The sequence below is a fragment of the Cervus elaphus genome, chromosome 14 (genome assembly GCF_910594005.1).
Source record: "Cervus elaphus chromosome 14, mCerEla1.1, whole genome shotgun sequence".
NCBI lineage: Eukaryota > Metazoa > Chordata > Mammalia > Artiodactyla > Cervidae > Cervus > Cervus elaphus.
The window spans coordinates 67,129,557-67,151,611 of record NC_057828.1 but is presented as its reverse complement, the minus strand read 5'-3'; the positions used below and the strand labels follow the sequence as shown (position 1 = coordinate 67,151,611).

Genomic DNA, 22,055 nt, shown 5'->3' with positions numbered 1-22,055 from the left:
AAGGTACAGCCTACATCACTCATCTAAAACTGGATTCCAAGTCTCCGTTTAAACAGCAGGAAGAAGACAGAAGAGAAAGAGCAGTCTTCCCCTGCAGGTTTCCAAACTCATAGCTGCACTGAACTTCAGAACATTAAGAGCCATTTAAATGTTTCTGCTGAGCTATTTGATTTTCAATATATCTAGTTGTACCATCCTTGAAAAGAACTGCTAACATGGAGCTTGCAGCAATGTAGGAAAGGCTTAACTACAGCTTTGAGTTTAAAACACACACACACACACACACACACACAGATTAAATAATTAAATATATATGTACTGGCAAAACATGCCTGGAAGAAAATTTGCTCAAATGGATACAGGGGCTTGGGCAGGTGAGTTTTTAAATGGTTATTATTGTCCTTTGTATCCACTTCCCTCTCTCCCTCCGTATTCCAAAATGAAGATAATCTGACTGTCAAAATCAGAAAAACGTGTGTTTTGAGATATCTCAAATTTGCACTTAAATTCAGCAAAAGATGCCTTCTTTTTTCCTAGAATCCCATACGATAAAGGACTCTTCGGGTGCATTTACTCCTAGCCTTAAGCCCATTGACCCCTATAACTGGGAATGATATATAAGCAAAAGGGAAAAGGTCACTAGAAACCTTGCCAAGTTAAAATTAGCTCTTAGGATAACCATTTGGTGAGTACTGTTCTGAAGGGCTCTGTTGCTTCTTTTGAAGTTCTGATCTTGACTCAAAACTTCTTCATCAGAATTCCTAAGGTGACGCCGTGGCTTCTGTCAGACCCCCTTGCCAGCACTTTCTTCCCAACACGAAAAGCCAGGCACCTGGGCATGGCAAGATCCAACAGACTGCCCAGTGGGAAGTTAGGAACTCCTAGCTTTATTTTTGCTCATGGATTACTGAGGAATCCCCCAAGAGGTCTTACATGAAAGACAATGTATTTAAGCCCATTACTGCTTGCTTGATATGCCTTAAGAAATGACAAATACGAAAGAGGTCACACTCATTAAAGCGCAACATGACGTGTTTTGAAAAACACAACATATGGTCATTTGAAGTCTGAAAATCCTGCTGAGTTTTAAATTTTTCATCTGACTATCTTTTGATGTATAACCGTGTCCTTTCTGATTCTTTGAAAAATAAGAGTTTTGAGATCAAGACCACAGACGGAAACTTTCTCTCAGTGGGTAAAAATCACCTGAAGATTAAGTTGCAAGACTCCATTAAAGGGATGAGATTAAACACATGGACACAAAGCATTTTAAATACATCTCCATGAAAAAGATAATCTAATGATCATTCTTTAAAATTTAGTAAACCCATAAAATTTGGAGAGACACTTCATAAATGAAATATTTTTTCACTTCTAATTATATAATGGTTATCATGGAAGCAGTAACCTTCTTCCACTTAATAAAAACTGGTGACCCTTTATCAATTGAGCAAGACTTAACTGATTGAGAATCTATTGATTAACACTAGTTTGGAATCAGCAGTATTTTAGTAAAATCCCTGGGAAAAGGGATTATGCATTAATTTTATGCTTACCATTTGCTAACTAAATTAGTGCTAAGATGTAAGTGATGAAGCTAATGGAGATGTATGTAAAGTTTGCTTTCTTTTCCTCTTTATTTATTTGGAATTTTAACTCCTATCCCTGGGCCTTTAGCCAAGATTTGTTTGCAGTACTTTTTCCTCTCTGTAGTATTTTAGATGCACCAATAAGATGTTAGTTAGGGTCTTGACTGGTGGTTCAGAAGGTAAAGAATCTGCCTGCAATGTGGGAGACCTAGGTTCAATTCCTGGGTCGGGAAGATCTGGAAAGGGAATGGCAACCACTCCAGTATTCTTGCCTGGAGAATTCCATGGACAGAGGAGACTGGTGGGCTAGAGCCCATGTGGTCACAAAGAGTTGGACACAACTGGGCAACAGTTACCAAGTGCTAGCCTTCCTGTTTTAGTAAAGGCTAATTTAGATACAAGTAACAAAATTCAAATCTACTCAAACTAGCCTAGGCAAAAAAGAAGAGAGTTGATTTTATGGTTACAGAAGTATCTCACTGGAAATGAAGAACCCCAAATCTATCAGGAGACAACTGCTCCATCTCTGAGGTTACCCGGTCTCCCATTTTGCTTCTTTGCTCATCTGCTCTATTATCATCTCTCTACAGAGTAGCTTTCTCCACTTTTCTTACATAGGCAGTACTGTAGCTAACTAACTGCCCCAAGTTTATTTATCCTCATTTCTAGGAACTAGCAAAGACTATAATTCTGAATCTCAATTCCAAATTCCCGGGAGAGAGACACTGTGAGGCCCAGTTTGCATAAATGCCTATCATGACATCTGCATCTCTATTTCTGCTTTGTAAATAAGTTTGTCTATACCAAATTTTTCAGATTCCACATACTTATGTTAATATATGAAACGTTATGTATACCAAGGGGGATCCTAGGGGGTTGGGATGAATTGGGAGATTGTGATTGACATGTGTATACTATTGACACTATGTATAAAATGGATATCAGGCTTCTCTGAGAGCTCAGTTCATAAAGAATCTGCCTGCAATGCAGGAGACTCCGGTTGGATTCCTGGGTCAGGAAGATCCGCTGGAGAAGGGATAGGCTACCCACTCCAGTATTCCTGGGCTTCCCTTGTGGCTCAGCTGGCAAAGAATCCACCTGCAATGTGGGAGACCTGGGTTCAGTCCCTGGGTTGGGAAGATCCCCTGAAGAAGGGAAAGGTTACCCACTCCAGTATTTTGGCCTGAAGAATTCCATGGACTGTACAGTCCATGGAGTTGCAAAGAGTCGGACATGACTGAGCAACTTGCACTTTCACTTTCATAAAATGGATAAGTAATGAGAACATTAGTCCAGTAGTCCCTGGATATTCCCAGTGCAGGGATAGAACCTGCGTCTCTTGTGTCTCCTGTAGTGGCAGGCAGAATCTTTACCCCTGCGCCATGTGGGAAGCTCACTGTAATAATGAGAACATACTCTACTGCACAAGGAGCTCCACTCAGTGTTCTGTGGTGACTTGAATCAGAAGGAAATACAAAAAAGACAGGATAAATGTATATGTAGAGTTGATTCACCCTGCTGTTTGGTAGAAACTAACACACCATTGTAAGGCAACATACTCCAATTAAAAAAAAAAAAATCAGCTATAGCCCAGGGATGATGTGACATAGCACATATCTGGCCCAGAGCTTCCTAAGTTTATTTGAACACAGTCCACCCCCATTCCCTGGCTCTGGGTAAGGGTATTGTTGGGGGGAGGCAGCATACTCATTTATAGCCTTCAAAACAGAATTCCTCAAGATACCCGTTTGGGATGTCCTGATCTAATTTACTATTTTAATTGTAGGGAGAGGCAAACTTAGACCCAAAGAAAGAAAATAACTTGCTTAAATTGTCAAGATAATGTCAGAGTATGGATTATGGTTTAGGTCTGAATAATTTGACATATTACTTCTGTCCAACTTTGATAACAAGAAAAAGTATATTGGCTCCCTGGGCCAAAAATGAAGATTGAAAGTTGACTATTTCTGTCCCCTCTCCTCAGCTGGTTTATAAATTAAGGCTTTTTTATCACAAGCAATGCCAAAGAATGTTCAAACTACCGCACAACTGCACTCATCTCACACGCTAGCAAAGTAATGCTCAAAATTCTCCAAGTCAGGCTTCAACAGTACCTGAACTGAGAACTTCCAGATGTTCAAGCTGGATTTAGAAAAGGCAGAAGAACCAGAGACCAGAATTGCCAACATCCATTGGATCGTAGAAAAAGCAAGAGAATTCCAGAAAAACATCTACTTCTGCCTCATTGACTATGCTGAAGCCTTTGACTGTGTGGATCACAACAAACTGTGAAAAATTCTTGAAGAGATGGAAATACCAGATCACCTTACCTGCCTCCTGAGAAATCTGTATGCAGATCAAGAAGCAATAGTTAGAACTGGACATGGAACAATGGACTGGTTCCAAATTGGGAAAGGAGTACGTCAAGGCTGTATATTGTCACCCTGCTTATATAACTTATATGCAGAGTACATCCTGAGAAGTGCCAGGCTGGATGAAGCAAAATTGGAATCAAGATTGCTGGGAGAAATATTGATAACCTCAGATATGCAGATGACACAACCCTTATGGAAGAAAGCAAAGTGGAACTATAGAGCCTCTTGATGAAGGAGAAAGAGAAGAGCGAAAAAGCTGGCTTAAAATTCAACATTCATAAAACTAAGATGATGGCATCTGGTCCCATCACTTCATGGCAAATAGATGGGAAAACAATAGAAACAGTGACAGACTTTATTTTGTTGGGCTCCAAAATCACTGCAGACAGTGACTGCAGCCACGAAATTAAAAGATGCTTGCTCCTTGGAAGAAAAGCTATGACAAACCTAGACATAGTGTTAAAAAGCAGAGACATTACTTTGCCAACAAAGGTCTGTATAGTCAAGGCTATGGTTTTTCCAGTAGTCAAGTATGGATATGAAAGTGAAAGTGTTAGCTGCTTAGTCATGTCCGACTCTTTGCGATCCCATGGACTCCTTCTGTCCCACCAGGCTCTTCTGTCCATGGGATTTTCCAGGCAGGAATTCTGGAGCAGCTTGCCATTCCCTTCTCCAGAACTGGATGTGAGAGTTGGACTTTATAAAGAAGGCTGAGTGCTGAAGAACTGATGGTTTTGAACCGTGGTATTGGAGAAGACCCTTGAGAGTCCCTTGGAATGCAAGGAGATCAAACCAGTCAATCCCAAAGGAAATCAATACTGAATATTCATTGGAAGGATTGATTTTGAAGCCCCAATATTTTGGCCACCTGATGCAAAGAGCTGACTCATTAGAAAAGACCCTGATGCTGGGAAAGACTGAAGGCAGGAGAAGGGGTTGACAGAGAATGAGTGGTTGGATGGCATGTCTGACTTGATGGACATGAGTTTGAGTAAGCTCCACGAGATGGAGGACAGGGAAGCCTGGTGTGCTGCAGTCCATGGAGTCGGAAAGAGTCGGATATGACTGAGTGACTGAACAACAATCACAGGCAAGGCCATGTGGAGTCGTGTGTATAGTCGCTCAGTCACGTACGACTCTATGTGTCCCCATGGACTATAGCCCACCAGACTCCTCTGTCTGTGGGATTCTCCAGGCAATAATACTGGAGTGGATTGCCATGCCCTCCTCCAGGGGATCTTCCCAACCCAGGGATTGAATCCACATCTCTGCGTCTCCTGCACTGGCAGGTGGATTCTTTACCACTGCGCCACCTGTAAATAGGGCCCTAAGGCTGATGTAATTAGTTACCAACTAACTTGGCGGCTTGGAGAAGGCACTGGCGGCCCACTCCAGCACTTTTGCCTGGAAAATCCCATGGACAGAGGAGCCTGGTAGGCTGCGGTCCATGGGGTCGTTAAGAGTCGGACACGACTGAGCAACTTCACTTCCACTTCTCACTTGCATGCATTGGAGAAGGAAATGGCAACCCACTCCAGTGTTTTTGCCTGGAGAATCCCAGGGACGTGCGAACCTGCTGGGCTGCCATCTGTGGGGTCACACAGAGTCGGACACGACTGAAGCAACTCAGCAGCAGCAGCAGCAACTTGGTGGCTTAAAGTGACAGAAAATGTGTTTTCTCTCGGTTGTGGAAGCCAGAAGTGCAAAACCAAGGTGTCCACAGGTGATGCCCCCTCTGAAGCTTCTAAGGGCAAAGCCTCCACTGCTTCTTCCAGCTTCTGGTGGCTCCAGGCGTTCTTTGGCTTGTGGCTGCACAACTCCAATCTCCATTTCAGTCTTCACATGGCTTTCTCTGTGCCTTCTCTTCTGTTTCTTCTATGAACTCTTGTCATTGGCTTTAGGACCTACCAAAGATATCCAGGAATGGAAATTTTCATCCTGGAAAATCGAAAACTGTATTTTCTTGAAATCCTACATTTTTTCCCCTCAACTCTGTATCCTTTGAGAAGAAAAATCCCAAAATATTACCCTTTCATCCTTTCCCTTTTGCAACCCTCTATGTTTTTAAGTATCGTATGATATCTTACAAGGCCTCTGTAGTTGCTTGAATGGTGGACCCCAAGAGAAACTCCAAACCCTCACCCATGTAACCTATGAATGTGAGTTTATTTGGATAAAGGTCTTTGCAGATGTCTCTTGGGGGCCTCCATTCAAACCACTACAAAGGTCTTGTAAGGTATCATACAGTACTTAAAAACATAAAAAAAAAAAAAAAAAAAAACATAGAGGGTTGCAAAAGGGAAGGGATAAAAGGGTAATAATTTGGGATTTTTCTTCTCAAAAATAAAGGATGTAGAGTTGAAAAAAAAATGCAGGATTTCAAGAAAACATAGTATTATATTTTCCAGGATGAAAATTTATGTTCCTAGGTATTTCCTAATTCATTCATTAATCTAACATTTGGGCCATGTTTTTCAACCTATCACACAAGCTCAGTGTTGTGTTTTTTTGTGTTTTTTTTTGAAAAAAACTTTCCTGACAAAAAAAATTGAGAGTATGAGAGACAATTCAGATTATATGAATTTTGCTACACCATCATAAAAATTCTTTGAAGGCTTCATCAATTTTCCCCTGGTGCTTCACAACCCTTTGGTATTTAAATCACTTGTTTTGGAAGAAACTATTGTGTTCTAGAGACAAGAGTGTTAAATTGAAAATGAAGTTGGTGTAGGCTAACTTTTTTAGAGGTCAGCTCGTATTTTTATCTTATAATGACTCTTGCTTTCCTGCACAAACTTGTATCTGTAGAGATTGCCTGTTCTGATAAAAGAACTTCTATTAACAAATGAGAATGTGTCAAACAAGTACAGGAAACAGGAATTGTTCTGTTTGCCCTGGGGAGGAGTCGACTTGAGCAGGCAGATGAAGGGCACATGATATTGTGTACATTACTTACATAATACCTTGGGCTTCCAAGGTGGCTCAGTAGTAAAGAATCTACTTGCCAGTGCAGGAGACACCAAAGTTGTGAGTTCAGTTCCTGGGTCGGGAAGATCCGGTGGAAGAGGAAATGGCAACCCACTCCAGTATTCTTGCCTGGAAAATTCCATGGACAGAGTCTGGTGTGCTACAGTCTATAGGGTCGCAAAAGAGTCAGACATGACTTAGTGACTGAGCATGCATGCATGCATGCATACAGTACCTCATACTATTTAAATTAATTATATGGGAAGACTCATATGGCAAGAAAGATTAATTTTAATTACTCTAAAAGAGAAAATCTTAGAAGAAGCTGAAAGTACAGAGAGCTAACATTCTTCTCACTGTGAAGAAAGAGTTTCTGATAGTTAGAATTGTCCATAAGCCAGAAAGGATCATCACGCAGAGCAGTAACACAGCCACTGTTAGAAATTTTCAACCCATGGCCAATGACCCTGGGATATATTATCAGTGTCCTTGGAGTATCAGTGATTTGGAGTATGAGAGATTATAGGGTGGAGAGGCTGTTGGTATAAAACTCTATAACCTTTGGATTAAGACAATGTGCCATAGAATACGTCAATTCAAGCCCGGAAAAACAGATTATCTATCCTCTCCCTTAGCTTCTAAATCATCATTGTTCAATAGAAACATGATATGAATCATAATATAATTAAAAATTTTCTGTTAGTCACATTAAAAACATGAAAACAGGTCAAATCAGTGTTTGTAATATTGTATTTTGTTTGTTATATTTTATTTAACCCAGTATATTTTAAATGCCATCATTTAAACATGGAATCAATATTAAAAAGTCATCAGATAGTCTACATTATTTTTTCATAACAGGTCTTTGAAATCCAGGGTATACATTTATGGACTAACCACATTTTGAGTGCTCAACAGCCACATGTGGCTACTGGCTACCATGTTGAACAGCACAGTTCTAGAATTTGCTGTTAATGAAATCACCAGATTTTCTGGGAGCTAGAAAAAGGAACTTCATAATGCAAGTGCTGGGAAATGGAAGTGTTGGGAAAACACTTCTGATTGACTGGTATACATTCACATGTCCTTGGGTGACTACTCTCGTAATTTCCCTACTTTCTCACCAAAACCTAATATTAAGTAAATAATTTTGCAAACCACCAACTTTTTCAAAATCAACTTCCAACAGACCCACCCTCCAAAAGTAAAGCAGTAAATAACAGCCCTCCAGTGCTTTCATGTTAATCCTACCATACTTAATTCCTTTATTTTATTCTTTTATTCCAGGAGCAAATGCAATTAAAGATATGACAGCTTTTACTGTTTACTAGCTGCTCCTCTTCTCACCATGGGATTTAAGTACTCTCAAGGGAAGCTGCCTTTCCAGTAACACACCATCTCTATGCATCTCATGCAGATGAGACAGGATAAGGAAAGTCATAAAGATAAACCTGCTTGCTCCTTGGAAGACGCTTGCTCCTTGGAAGAAAAGTTATGAACAACCTAGACAGTATATTAAAAAGCAGAGACATTACTTTGCCAACAAAGGTCTATCTAGTCAAAGCTGTGGTTTTTCCAGTAGTCATGTATGGATGTGAGAGTTGGACCATAAAGAAAGCTGGGTGCCGAAGAATGGATGCTTTTGAATTGTGGTGTTGGAAAAGACTCTTGAGATTCCCTTGGACTGCAAGGAGATCAAACCAGTCCATCCTAAAGGAGACCAGTGCTGAATACTCATTGGAAAGACTGATGTTGAAGCTGAAACTCTAATACTTTGGCCATCTGATGTGAAGAACTGACTCATTTGAATAGACCCTGATGCTGGAAAAGATTGAAGGCGGGAGGAGAAGGTTGACAACAGAGGATGAGATGGTTGGATGGCATCACCGACTCAATGGACATGAGTCTGAGTAAACTCCAGGAGTTGGGGATGGACATGGAGGCCTGTTGTGCTGCAGTCCATGGGGTCCCAAAGAGTCAGGCACGACCGAGCGACTGAACTGAACTGAAAGATAAAATGGGCTACCTCTGTAAGCAAAATTTCTCCAGGGCTCAGTCAAAATAATATATTTTTTAACACTTCTCCAAGGAGGTTCTATAATTTATTTACAGTATTTGAAGATTTGATAAACTATATACAACAAGCAAAATTAAAACTAAAGCAGGATTTTTCCAGAGTTAACCCATTTTAGGAATCCACGAACTCTCTTGGCATCTACAAGTATAATCATGACTGTAAGAACACCAAAGCAAGAGTTTGGCACAGATGGGCAAGTGTCTCCCAATATTTGATATTCTCTTCTGTCCAGTAAGAGAATCTCCTGAGTTTAAGCTGGACACACAGCTGCTCAGTTAGAGGCTAAAAATCTCAGCCTTCCTTGCAGCTCAGTGTGACCAACTGAATAACTCCTTTTCAGTGAGATGTGAACATAAGTGGTAAGTTCACCTTCCTGAGCACATCCTTTATGAAAGAAACTGCTTGCCCTCCTCTCTCTTTCTCCTTCAGGGGGCTGGAAGGCTTAAGTGATGCTGGTAAACCAGTTTTTATCATAGATATGCCTATCAGGGATAGAATAGCAACCTGAGTTCCAGAATGACTTCATAGAGTAGAACTGCCCATCAGGTGCCCTGAATTACCCACTTGCTTCTGAATATTACCCGCGAGAGGAATAACTTTCTTCTTCTTTTTTTTTAACATGCTACTTTAAACTTTATTCACTTGGTATTTTTATCTAAAATATTACAGTACTATTAACTCACTTGGTTACAGATGAGTATACACTTAAAGTGTGAGAAAGTGGAAAATTATATTTTTTATAAAAAAGTTTTATTTTATTTTTAATTGGAGGATAGTTACTTTACAATACAGTGACAGTTTCTGCCATATATCAAGATGCCTCAGCCACAGGCATACACATGTCCCTTTCCCTCGTAAACCTCTTTCCCTCCTAAACCTCTTTCCCTCCTTCCATCCCATCCCACCCCTCCAGGTTGTCACAGATGGCTTTGGTTTTCCTGCCACATACAGCAAATTCCCACTGGCTATCTATTTTACATATGGTAATACATGCTTTGACACTACTCTCTCAAGTCTTCAAACCCTCTGAGAAACAGCTTTCTATCTTGTATAAACCATTGTATTTGGGTTATTCTCTCAGCCCCTTGGCTTATATCATAATTAATAAAAGGGTTTAGCATCAACATTACTATCATTTGAACTACTTGTCTATTATTTTTAACCATCTTTATACTATATGAGACTATATCCTTAAAAGACATAGGGACTTTTTTTCCTTTAACTTAGAAGAAAGGCTTCTACAACTATTTGTTAGGGCGGAGACTCAGTATTAAATGACATGATACAGTGTTTATGAAATCTTCATAAACTTAGAACAGTTGCAAATGAAAAGTCATTATGTTAACCTCAAGCTAACAATCCACAATAGGAGTGTGCTAACTGTTTGTGCAAACATTTTAGCCAACTAATGTTTTTAGCTCACCTCCAAGGTAACATAATACAGCAGATATTCACATGCTTCCAGAATAATTGGTTTTTCAGGCACTGTAATATAGCAGGAGGGACAATGAAGTACACAGAGACACTATCTTTTCATCCACTCCATGGAAGGGGTTGTTTATCTGTATATAAAGCTGGCTCTAGTTTTTTGGGAGACTGATTCAATTCACCACTTAAAAGAGACTTTATAAAACAATCTCATAATATGTTAACTATCTAATTTCTGATGTGTTTGTTAATGTGACAGCAAACCTAATTAAACCTGCCACTGGCATATCATTCTATTAATTTTTCTTTCACTGCTCTCATATGATTCAATGTAATACTGTCAACATTTACTAAGTGTCCACGGCACACAGAACACTCCTGAGGGACCTGGCAAGAAAGATAAGGACTGAAATGTCCTGTATCTCATTTCACCTTTCTGCCACGTAGGACGCTATAGGACACTCCCTCCATGAAACATGGCAATCCTTTGACTTCCACGACTCTTTTCAAATGGTCTCATCTTTTCTCTGCTATTTTTTTCACTTCTTAAATATTGGAGAGCCCCAGTGTTCCTTTCTGAACCTTCTCTTTTCACCCTTCATTCTTAGCTTTTTTGGAGTCACCAACCCCTTGCAGAATGTGATAAAATGCACCCTGTGGGAGGGCTTGTTGTATATAATTTTAGGATTACCTGGACATCGTGAAGCAGCTGGTGACTCCCTGTGGGTCCTTACCCCTCAGGTGAAGAACACCTTTCCATGGCTTTAACTACTACCTTGGTGCCTGATGACTCTCAAATCTTTTATAACTAGCTGGGCTCCCCTCCCATGCCCCGACCCTGTCCCATCCTTCTCTCTCCACACCGATATATCCAGCTTCTTGATGCATCCCTTCACCTGGATTTCAAACGGCACCTCAAACTCAAACTCAATATTTGAACTTATCAGTCATTTGCTCTCCAGTTACCCTTCATCCTACGGTTTCCATTTTGGTGAGTCACACCACCATTCAATAAACTGCTCAAGTTATAAAGAAATAAAAGCATCAACCCAGATTACTACTTCTAAAACAGTGTTTGTCGAATGATTAAGTGAACAAATGAATGGAAGGACAGATTAAGTATGATGAAGACAACAGAGAATAGCTATTAAGAATGATATAGTGAAGCTTAGGTTCAAATGTACATGAATGCTAAAGGCTTGCTTAACTAAGCAAAGTCTTCACCCACAGGAATATATATTCTTAAGTACCCATTAGGACAAGGTACTGTGAGAGGCACTGATTTCATTAAGGATTAGACTTTAACAGTGTTTTCAAAGAAATGATGAACATGGTTTGTCAGAAAAGAGGAGTAACAGTATTTCAAGTGAGATAAATATTATTTAAATTTAATTAATCTTACTACATGACCAATAAATGCTCAATTATTAATAGCTTCTCTAGGTCCTTTATATTGTACCTTCAAAGATTTCATCATAGTTTATACATAGTAGCTGTTACAGTGGACACTCAAGAAAATGGGACACGTTTCAGAGGTTAAGATCATGAAACCTGGCAGCTTTGCCTCCCTGAACTCCTTTAGCTCCTTCTCTGCCTTTCTCTGATGGCACTTATTTTCTGTTGCATTTTATACAATCTGTGTGCAGCTTTTATCCACCTTAGGTTTTTCCTCTCACTCCCAGCCCCTCCCAAAGACTGTACATACTCAATTGTGTGCCTTATATCTGAAAGGGGAACATTAATTTTTTTTTTAACTTTTTAAGCTGTATTGGGGTATAGCCAATTAATAATGTTGTGATAGCTTCAGGTAAAGAACAGTAAATATTTTACATCTGGAAGGGGAACAGTAAATACTGTCAATGAATGTTTTTCAATATCAACAATCCCATTTAAAGATAGTATCAAATGTCCTATAAATCAAGGAAATTGTTACAACAATTGGTTATATTTATAGAGTTTGTCATGTTTCCCAATATGAAAGCTGCATACCAAACAATTAAGCAAGTTACAGATGTTTTAGTACTTCAAGGCAGCAAGGAACATGCTAACCCATTTTAGAAAGTTATTCATGAGGCAAGGTATTGGCTGGTTAAATGCTGCCTCCGGGGGCAGACTGTGTGTTGGCTGGCAGGTTGAGGGACTCTTGGTGTCTCACTTTCCTCATCTGGAAAATGAGAATTGTAATAGTACTCCACAGAATTGTTAAAAGGATAAAAAATAATGTATACACACAATGCACACAGAATGGTGGTTGAATTCATTGGACACTAGCCATCATTTTCTTATAATCCCAAGAAGAAGAAGGGGGGGTGATCATGATCATTTATTAAATTAGGAAAGAATGAGATTTTCTTCTTCAGAAAATATGATGTGGACAACATCTCTCCTATCTTCCCAGCTCAAAACATTCCCAGGACCCCCAACTTAACCATGACATCACAAATGCCTAGATGGTATGTTGCAGGGAAGAGTCAACTCTGACTCCACGTTGGATCTGTTTTTTTGACTTTAACCTTTGCTTTTCATTGCTTTGTTATTATAATTATACATAAAGACCTGTCTTCGGGAGCCCTGGCCCTCTGCCTGAAGAGATTAACACATCCCCTCCCTGATGTTGGCCATTCCAGGCGATATTTACAAGATAATGGTCTTTACTTCCCCAGCTCCTCCCCTTCTCTGTCCTATAAAAGAACCCAGCATCCCAGCCCCCTTAAGAAGATGGTTATTTTGAGATATTAGTCTGTCATCTTCTCAGTCTTCTGGCTTTCTGAATAAAGTTGTATTCCTTGCCTCAACACCTCCTCCCTTGGTTAAGTGGCCTGTCATGCGGTGAGAAGACAGAGTCTGGACTTGGTAACAGGTATTTTTAAGATGTAGGTAAGAGTTGAAACACATTGTATTTTAAATTAAATAGGTATAGATTCCACACAAACCATGTTCTATCCTTTTTAGCATTCCCTACTCAAACAACGTATTTCCCTTCCCAAACCAAGATAACAGATTTTACTGTGTGGTTGTTCTCGTCTCTAATCCTCCCCACTCTTCACCCAAAAAAGCTTCCAAGAATTTAAAGAAAGGCACTGTATCTAACCAAATCTAGGGCACTATGTAAAGAATTAATCAGGGAATTCCAGGCTGGCTAGTTGACCTTGCTGGCCTCCTGCGACGTTCTCAATCTGCCATTACTGTCAGCCCACTATTGGCAAGGCTTCAGGCAAGGTCAGAAGAGGTGAGCAGAGGGTGTGGCTGCAGCTTAAAATTGCAGCTGAAGCTACAAAGAATAGTACACTTCAGAGAGGGGACCGTGAGACACAATGAAACAATAGCCTCTGATAGTCAACCCAGTCATGGGATGATGAGTGACAGAGGGCTGCCTTTGCCTCATACAAGAGCACTTCTTATAAGGTTCTGGAGGCTCGCTAATGCTTCACAGGGAGATGTGTCTGCCACAGGGAACCCACAGATAAGCAAAGGCCAGCATTCCTCAACCCATATACATCCACAGACACTATATTTAACATTGTTTAAAAAGGTCATGGCAGGGTAAAGGATTTTAGCACTGCTTAGAGAAGGAATGTTTTCTGAGCAAATTTTCAAAGAACCCTAGAGAACTGCTTTATAATTCCTACAATTGACTGGTAAATCTAACATCTAATTCTCTACCAAAGACATGTGTGTTGAGGGGTGGGGTTGAGGTACAATTGACACGTGGCATTATACTAGTTTCAGGTGATAACATAATGCTTCAATATTTGTGTGTATTACAAAATGATTACCACAATAAATCTAGTTAACATCCATTACCACACGGTTAAAAAAATTTTTCCCTGTGTTGAAAACTTTTAAGATCTACTCTCTTAGCAACTTTCAAATATGAAATAGTGTTATTAACTATGGTCGCCATGTTGAACATTATATCCCCATGACATTTATTTTATAGCTTGTAACCAAAAGTGTGATTTTTATATTATACCTAAAGTGGTAAAAATTGGGTGCAATTTTTTTCTCTCTTTGTAAGGACAAATGGAAACAGACAAAAAAAAAAAAAAGACACCAAATTTATCAATATGAATGTTTCTGGGCAAACACTGTTGAAAATACAGCTTAACTTAAAAAATTCTTCTTCCCATAATTTTTACCGTGTTTTACAATCAGTTACCGCAGTCTGCCCAATTTCTTGGTGACTCATTATTACATCTTTCTTAGCAAAGGAGAAGACCTGTATTTCCTGTTAGCAGGATTTTCCTTTCCTGAATTTGTGCAACTTAATTATACTTTTTTTTTTCTCCATTTTATTCAAAATAACATGATGGGGAAAGAAAAAGCCAGGCCAGGAGCACTAACTGTTGTGTGTTCATATGATCTGAGAGAATCTTATAGAGCTGGGGGAAGGAGATCCCTGGACTTCAGAGACCATGTAATAGAGTTTGGGTGATTACATAAGTTTTTATTTAAATTGGGACAGTTTTGAAAATGAAAGAGGACACTAATCAGATAAGATAATAGGACAATGCTGTAAATCAAGAGGCAAAGGAGAATTTATGGTCATCCTAATATGGTGGAAATGGTCTGGACTTATAACCAAATCACGACCATACCATTTCCTTGCTTTTGACCAGTGCAAAGTGATAAAACCTCTGTGAACTTCATCTTCTACATTAGTAAAACAGGGATAATAATTCTCACATGTTAAGAGAGGGGAGAGGGACCTGGCATAGTATATATCCTTTGTAAGTATTATCCTGATGATGTCTGCATGTGTATCTAAAGTTCTTCACCACAGACAGCACGATACTATGAATGGATTAGGTTAAACTGCATTTGAGGTGCAATCAGTTGCCTCATCACAAATCCCTACTCCAGGATGGCAGCTGGAGAGGTCATCAGGAAGATTCCTATAGAGGTAGGGACTCCCTATTAGAGGTAGGTATAGATTTCCCTGGTGGCTCAGTCTGTAAAGAATCTGTCTGCAATGCAGGAGACCCAGGTTCCATCCCTGGGTCAGGAAGATCTCCTGGAGAAGTCAATGGTGACCCACTCCAGTATTCTTGCCTGGAGAATCACATGGACAGAGGAGCCTGATGGGCTACAGATCAAGGGATTGCAGAGTCGGATATGACTGAGTGACACACTACAAGTACATTTCTAAAGATCATTCTATTTAACATTTGTAGTTCAGTTTCTAAGGCATGTCTGACTCTTTGTAACCCCATGGACTGCAGCACACCAGACTTCCCTGTCCTCCACTACCTCCTGGAGTTTGCTCAAGTTGTTTAATTTAACAAGTGTCAAAAGTGAATTTTCATTGTTGAAATTAGTGGTTAGTCATCATAATGGATGTTAGAAATAGTTCTCATTGGTAGAAATTGTGATTTCCTGTTGGGGTCCTTTAATGGACCGGAACCTGGGTGGTCCAGAGTCAACGATGAGAAAGTGAAAGAAGGAAAGAGGCTAATGTTCCCTGGGTTATGCAGCCGGCCTTCGCGCTCCAGGGAATCAGTCAGAAATAGAGAGAGAGAGAGAAAAAGAAAGACACGGGGACCCAAGCTCTGATGGAACAAGGGTGCTTTATTGAATTCTGTAAGAGTAAATATACTTGTAGCTTCTTCAGATAAAGATCAAGAGACTAGACTTTACAAGTTACCAAGGAAGCAAGGAGCAATAAAGACCATAAGGCCAAAAGGCGATCCACATCAAAAGAGGGTCGTCAGTAGTTACTTTTCACCATACTTTTAGTGTGGAAAAGCTAACGAAGGAAATGCATGCATTCCTCACTCCCGGGAGAGGCTTGCCTCTCCTCTTAATTCCTGAATATCCAGGAATTAATAAGGAACAGAGGATTCATGACAGATCCAAAACAGCACACAGGAAGCCTCCTGTTAAATGCTTCCTGACAATTTCCAAGATAGATGGACTAGCTGAAACATATTAGAGGCACTCCACTCCAGCATGAACAAGTTGTAAAAAGCTGAACCATCAGAAATGGTGTGTGGGAAGGAGGGCTTCCAGTGGGTTAATGCTTACTAAAAGGGTGATAGAATCCTGGCTCTGGAATATTGTTCATATGTCTCCAGCAAATCTTCCATGTAAGGTCATGACTGCAGAATCCAAAAGGACCAAGCCCTGGTACTTCATCAGACTCCCAGAACAGGTGCTATATGCTACTGTGTCTGCTTGCTAAACAAATGTTTGTTTCACAAATATCTGTATGACAGAAACTGGTCTAAGAGGTGGTTTAATTATAAACTGGTTATGAGGTTGTTGGAGAATAGTCAATTCTCATCCCAATTCCTAAAGTTTGGCCGCTATCACTACAAAAATAAGCCAGCAGTCTTGCATAATTAAATTATTTGCAAGTTAGCTGCTGCTTCTTAACCACTGATCAGTAATGTAATTCCACATCTAGAATTTCAGCCCATCTTTGGGGGCCATATGGGATGAAAAAAAAAAAAAAAGAAAAACTGAGGCTTAAATAAAGTGACTTGCATAGAATGGTAAATGGTAGATCCAGGTTGAGAGCTCAAGACGTGATTTGAAGCTCAATGCTTGGCAGTGGGCACAAAGCAAATGTGTGTGTGTGCTCGCGTGTGTGTGCATGCGTGCAGACACACATCCACGTCAGATGGAGAGGAGGAATGGGAAGAAAAGGGAAGCAATGTGAGGGGACATGGAGAAAAACCAGATAAAAGTTAGACATTAGAATACAGTGCCCTGGGAACCTAAAGAAGTACTAAAATTAAGTGTAGGCCCCTAAAGAAGGAATAAAAAAGCTCGGAAGATATTTGCTCAAGAGCTAGCTCTAGTTCTGAAAATAATAGTAAAATAACAGTTCTATAAATAACAACAAACTCTGTTAGAAAACAAACTTATGGTTACCAAAAGGGTAGGGGGAGGGCTAAATTAGGAGTTTGGGACTAACATATACACACTACTACACATAAAAAAGATAATCAGTAAGGATCTGCTGTATGGCACAGGGAACTCTACTCAATACTCTGTGATAACCTGTAATGGGAAAGAATCTGAAAAAGAATAGATACGTGTATATGTGCACCTGAATCACTTTGTTGTACACCTGAAACTAACAATACTGTATATCAACTATACTGCAATATAAAATAAAAATTAAAAAAATAACAAAGTCCATTAATCTTTAGCAGCGGACTAAGAATAGTACATTTGTACCCTTGAATCCTACTCTCAAAAAGGGGAAATTTTCTCTTCTGCTCTTCATAATAATATCAATGGCTATTATTTACTGAGCTCTTTTAGGTAGTGCTAAATATCTTACACACATCATCTTATCACCTTCACAACACCTCTATAATGAAGGTATTACAACAATTAAACAATTTGATCCTCAAAAAAAAACAAAAAAAAACACTGGGATAGGTCCTATCGGTTGACCAAAGAGTTCCTTCGGGTCTTTTCCATATGATGTTACAGAAAAACCTCACACAAATGAGCAAACTTTTTGGCCAACTCAATATTATTCCCATTTTACAAATGAGAAAACGAAGGCACACAAACGTTCTGTAATTTCCCTAAGATCACATGGCTAATAAGCAGCACCGTTGGCTCAGAGTCACTGTTCTTGGCCATTAAGCTACCTACGCAAGCTGTGCAGAACGTTGTTGAACGGTGCTGACTTCAACCCTTGTGGCCAGCCTAACATGTGAAGTAGAAGCTGTGTTGGTAGTACAAAATGTGGCTTTAGGAGAGAGGGGCCAGAGGCAAGATGCACTCATTTGTGAAGAGCCATGTGACTTGGAGTTGTTGCTGATACATAAAGCAAATGACAAATGGCAAGTGAACTCGAGACCCAACCACAAGGGTGAGCTCAACATGAAACATGACAGGAGCAAAGCCTCTTCCCTGACAGTGCTGGTGCGGGTGCCGCAGAGAGAAGTGAGATTATAATCTGAAGTTGAAGTGATATTTAAGATCTCAACTCTGACTGAGAGGTGGAAAAAGCCCTGGGGACATCTCTGCGGGGTACTGAATCATTCAAATTTCCCATTCTCGTTCTTGGAATTTGGAAACCTCAGTTCGAGAGCCAAGCACGGAGTCAGTCCACACCATTCACCAAGTAACGTTTCCATGAAGTATTCTTTGTAGGGCCCTCAAAGTCCCTACCTGTAAACGTAGAATAAGTACTGTCTTTATTTATTTAATGTTTGCAAGATTGGGTTCTCAGGAAGAAAAATGCTCTGCAAATTCCACACATTCTCAAACAATAGGAAAAGTGATTTGAAGAATGACAAAATCACCACTCCCAAATTCTACACTACAGTTTGAGGAGAAATTAGATCTGTCATACTCAAGAATTCAAGTCATTTAGAGGCAACTGCTGCTGTAGGTCAGTCTCACACAGCTGGTCACAGCCTCCTGGGATAAGTTCTGAGCCCTCATATTAAAGTGGAGACTCTCCTTTATGCTTGTGACTCCATATGATTCCAACCAGGGCTCCAACCCCTCCCTACTTTCTGATTCATCCACGTAAGCAAGTAAGAACACCAGGTGAGCATACATATTTATTTACATAAGCTGCAAGGCTGCGCAAACAAACCCTCACCTGGGTAAAGGGCAGTATATCAATGGCTCTTCTTACCATTTTTAATGGGCTTTACACATCTAAAATCTCTTCCTTAGTCTTTTAAAAGTCCTTATCCCTGTTCTCTTCCCACCAGTGTTTTTCCTCCTGTACAACAGAAAAGGTCCCTCTCATTTAACTCTTGGTGGTGGTGGTTTAGTCGCTAAGTTGCGTCTGACTCCTGCAACCCCATGGACTGTAGCCTGCTAGGCTCCTCTGTCATGGAATTCTCCAAGAAAGAATACTGGAGTGGGTTGCCATTTCTTTCTCCAGGGGATCTTCCCAAGCCAGGAACTGAACCCTGGTCTCCTGCACTGCAGGCAAATTCTTTACCGACTGGGCTATGAGAGAAGCCCTATTTAACTCATATCCTTTTTATTACTAAGTATATAAGTTCTAAAATAATGTCTGTGGGTTTTGAAATAACGAATATCAAAATTTCCGTGTGTTCACAAATTGCTAATTAGCTAAGAATTTCTATTATTTCCAGTAAGGGGTTGAAATGGGTTCTTTTTTTGTGAATATATTTTTCTTTCACTTCCATGGGCTCCACTTGAGATCTGTTAGGTTACATTGCTTTTCAGGCCACAGCTTTTAGCCTTATGGTTTTGCAGAGATTAGAGAAAAATGGACTCAACGATTGGTTAGAAATGGAATTTCAGTAAGGGAGAAAAAGTTGCTTACTATTTAGCAAGTCAACAAAGATATGTTCTATGTTCTCATTATACACTTTTAAAATGCAACGTTAGCTTAAGAACAAATAAGCCAAGGGGAAAAAACAAACAAACAGAAAACGCTACACATTAAAAGCCGGTACTTCTCCTTCCTAAGGACACCGTTCTCAGTGATCAGTCAGTTCAGTCGCTCAGTCGTGTCTGACTGTTTGCGACCCCATGGGCAGAGCACGCCAGGCTTTCCTGTCCATCACCAACTCCTGGAGCTTGCTCAAATTCATGTCCATGGAATCGGTGATGCCATCCAACCATCTCGTCCTCTGTTTTCCCCTTCTCCTCCCGCCTTCAATCTTTCCCAGCATCAGGGTCTTTTCCAGTGAGTCAGTTCTCAGTGACAGTTGCTAGTCAATTTTGACTTCTTATAAATGCTTGGAACATCAGGAAGGCAAAGAAAACTGAGTTACTTCCAATAATTCACTACAAATAACTGACCTGACCACATTTCAATATAACTGAAGGTCACTGACTATTTTTCCATTTCCTTTGTTCCAGTTTTCAAATTCTGAATGATTGGTCTTGACCTTTAGCTTGCCATGTTCTCTGTGTCAGAGCCAAGAACAATTCCCAGGTATTATTTACTCAGCTAACTTCATCACTAAAGCTGCCAAAGAGGATCCAGGATGAAACTAACATAGGGGTTGCAGGTCTGTACAAAGGATAAAATTAAATATTGCACAGAAATGACCTCATGTGTTTTCACAGCCTCCAAGTAAGTAGATAAAAACTGTATTATTACCACTTGATAGATACGGAAACTAAAGGGATAAGGAAACAAATAAAGACATCTGACATTTACTGAGAATCTGTAATAGGAGAGGCACAGTGTTGAGTTCTGGAACATACACATGAATAAGCTGAAGTCAACACCCTCCAAGTAGTCACAATCTAGTGGACATGGCTGACTGTGAAAAAACAACAATGATACAGACACAGAATACAATGGGAGGATGACATCTGACAGCTGGAAGGTTTTGGAAGGATTTTGTGGTGATGAAATCTGAGCTGAGACTTAATGGTTAGGCAGTATTCTACAGACAAAGATGGTGGGACGGCAGAGGGGCCAGTTAAGATCAAAGGCACAGAAAGGATATAACATGAGACTCTCAGTTATCTCATAGGACTTGAGTGCAGGGCAGGGGCAGAAGGGAGATAATGTGTTCAGAGGGTTTGTAGATATCCTTGAATGTCAACTCTGGTAGCAACATAGAGAAAAGTTAGGGTGGCAAGGAAATAATTTAGGCTGCCACTGTGATGGTCCAGGAAAGAAGTAATGGAGGCTTGAACTGAGCAGAGGTAGCACTATAAAGAAAAGTAGTGATAGCAAAAGTAGACTCTACATAATTAGCAAGTGATTGGACACAGATTGTGAAGGAGGACGATGAGTTGAAGATGATTCTGACAGATTAATTTGAATCACTGAACACATTACATTTGAGTTTACCCTTGGACTAGACAGAAGGGGATTTCTATTAGGGAGGTCTAGAGATCAGGATGGGCTTCCCTGGTGGCTCAGATGGTAAAGAATCTGCCTGCACTGTGGGAGACCTGGGTTCGATCCTTGGGTTGGGAAGATGCCCTGGAGGAGGGCACGGCAACCCACTCCAATATTCTTGCCTGAAGGATCCCCATGGACAGAGGAGTCTGCAGGCTACAGTCCATGGGTTTGCAAAGAGTCAGACACGACTGACTGAACACACACATACACAGATCAGGACAGCTAGTGAGTTACAAATCAACCACAGCGATATGATGGCTGAATTCACAAGAGGGAAAGAAATCACCAAGGAACAGAGTACAAAGAGAAAACCGACAGAGTTTTATAGAATACAAAATAGAGTACAAAAAGAAAACCTTAAGATGCAGGAAACACCTGCATTTTAAGACAGAGATGAAAAAAAAAAAAAGACAGAGATGGACAGTGAAAGCGGAAGAGTCATGGGGGTCACCTGAACAGACGGTCTGAGAGGGAAGCAGATGATGCAAGAGATAGAAATCAAGGACGAAGGGCTGAGCTGCTGAGGCGAGGACTAACTGATTTCTTGTGGTCACACAGGTCATGCCCTCCCTCCTAAGCTCCGCACCTACCTACTGATTATCACACAAGAAAAACAATGGGGTTTATCAAGAGGAACTTTCTCTTCTCATTTTGCCAATGGTTAACCTGGGACTTGGTCATCAAAATAAATTGCAAGTTCTAATCTTCATTAAACTTCTTTCGCAGCTCACACTAGTTTCCTGACGTCGAGCTTTTCAGATGACTATTATTAATCAAGTATCAGGCCTCCCGTGCCC

General features: G+C 40.2%; 1 long non-coding RNA gene across 1 annotated transcript in view; it reads right to left on the bottom strand.

The window, feature by feature from the left end:
* LOC122708135 overlaps window positions 1-22,055 on the bottom strand; it is a 29,682-nt gene that overhangs the window by 7,018 nt on the left and 609 nt on the right. The gene's annotated exons all lie outside the window — the stretch shown is intronic.